The sequence below is a fragment of the Rhincodon typus genome, chromosome 4 (assembly GCF_021869965.1).
Source record: "Rhincodon typus isolate 14 chromosome 4, sRhiTyp1.1, whole genome shotgun sequence".
Classification (NCBI taxonomy): Eukaryota; Metazoa; Chordata; class Chondrichthyes; order Orectolobiformes; family Rhincodontidae; genus Rhincodon; species Rhincodon typus.
In genome coordinates this window covers 21,999,247-22,001,746 of record NC_063335.1, presented here as the reverse complement: position 1 = coordinate 22,001,746, position 2,500 = coordinate 21,999,247, and positions in this window count along the sequence as shown.

Genomic DNA, 2,500 nt, shown 5'->3' with positions numbered 1-2,500 from the left:
AAGTCTCTACAGTTGTACACCTCCTTAAAAACCTTCTCTCACCCTGAGGCCTCCAATTTCACCATACATTCTCAGTCTCTGATTTCCCCTAAAGTGTCCTTCATTATCCTTCTCCCCCATGCATCAGTTTTTGACCTTCCCCAATACAAGGCTTTCCTATCTTACCCTCCAAACCCAAGAATTGACTTTTTCCTCACGATGAAACTTCTGATTCATTTTCTGGGCTCAGCAACCCAACTGATTGATAAACCATTCTCCCTTCCTTCCCAATCAAAAACATCCCTCCCCTCCCTGCCTGACTCTCTTCCTCTTCTCCTTCAAATCTCCCACACAAATATGGACCTACCAGCATCAGTAACCTTCTCTAACCAGTCCCCTGACCACCAGGAGTGCAAGCCTGCAGGCTGGATTCAGGAGCAGTTCTAAATTTCAAATTCCCCATTGATCATGGCTTACCTCCTTCCTGCAGTTCAGGTAAGTGAAAATTCAGCCTGATGTCTTGATAAATCCATGATTTCACATACTTGTTTACCACATTTATCACTCTAATGAGCATGTCACTAAATAGCAAGAATTCTTTCCCTTAAAATATAACATCTTACAAAACAGACACTGAAGAAGAGGCACGCACCATGGCCACAAAGTATGGACCACATTTCCTCATAGTTTCCAAAGTTGCCAACTTCTTGAAATCACTAGAATTAATGTTTCTATAATCTCTGTTTGCTACTCAAAACTCTCATTATCTACCGAGATTTCTTACAATATGTGTTTTGGCCCCGAAATTTCAATCATGATCTATTTCTGAGCCTGATCAAACTAAAAGGTGTGCACCTTTTGATCAATTCTGTCCTGGAATTTCCTGGACAGGGATTCTCCTGTTGCAAAACAACAGCAACCAATCCAGGAAACATTAGAGAATCAGTGTATGAAACATGCCCTTTTTTTTCTCAACAGTAATCATGCTGTGTTCTGTTGTTTAAATGCCGAATAACCACTTTACCAGCTACTGTGAAAAAGTAAATATGTAAAGTAAGTAAAAGCAAAATATTGCAGATGGTGAAGATTTAAAATAAAAACAGAAACAGAAAAACAGGCCTGGCAGCAAATGTTGCGAGAGAGAAAGAGTTAACATTTCAAATCCAATTCAACTCTTTTTGTTGTCTGAATAAATCATATTGAACTCGAAATCTCTCTCTCCACAAAAATGCTGTCAGACCTGCTGAGTTTCTCCAGCATTGTTTGCTTTTTATGTAAGTGTCGGCATAGGTGCCAAATGAGTGGTGGAATATAAGATGCCATGTGGGTGACGGAGTAGGGTGCCGGGTGGGTAAGGGAATAATGTGGCATGTGTTTAAATTATTAGAGCGTTAGGTAAGTAGATATGTGCTTAGGTGAGGTCAAAGAGCTAGGGCATTTCCAATTCCAGCAGAGGGTGGGTTGTCTGGTTCATGGAGGTGTGAACTAGTTAGGAGCTCAGTGGTGAGTCAGACATTTCGTTTAATAGTTAGCAGTGAGTCAGAGCATCTTTTTTAATCCTGTAACATTTTCTGAATAACTTGACCGTAAGTACGTTGGAGCCCTCCAAAATCTTTGGCTCTGAAGGATTTTTCAGAGGTTTCTGTACACAGAGTAATTGGCAAGAAGAAATGTTCAAATCACTGAGCAATTCCTACAGATTATGCTGCAATGGAAGTTCCACATGATCCAGGCATGCAACCACAGTGAGTAGAAATGACAATCTTACTATCAGAATTAAATAATTCAGAGAGTTGATATTTTTGAACTTTTGATTTTTAGTTTTAGAAAAATAGAATAAGTGACAACCTCACTGGAAAGGCAGGTAAATGACATTGTTTTGTTGAATGAAATCAAGAAGTTATCATAAGCAATATTTAGAAGCTGAAAATCTGTGCATTGCTATAGGAAGGATATTAGTAAATTGGGGAGGGTTTAGAAAAGATTTACTAGGATGTTGCCAGGACTAGAGGGTTTTGAGTTATAAGGATAGGCTGGATAGGTGGGGATATTTTTCACTGGAGCACAAGAGTTGAGAGGTGACCTTACAGAGGCTTATAAAATCATGAGGGGCATAGGTGAATTGCAAAGGTCTTTCCCCTCAGGTGGCTAAGTTCAAAACTAGGAGGCATATTTTTAAAGTGAGAGGAGAAAGATTTGAAAGGGACCTGAGGAGCAACTTTTCCACACAGAGGGTGATTCATGTGTGGAATGAACTGCCAGAGGAAGTGGTAGATACAGGTACAGTTATGACATTTAAAAAACATTTGAATAGGCACATGAATAGGAAAGGTTTAGAGATATGTGAGACAAACGCAGGCAAGTGGAACTAATTTAGTTTGGGAAACTTGGTTGCATAGACAAGTTGGACCAAAGGATCTGTTTCTGTGCTGAAGGGTCTACTTCCATCAGAAAAACAGCACACATTCTAATAGGAGATAGTAGGAACTGCCGATGCTGGAGAATCTGAGATAACAAGGTG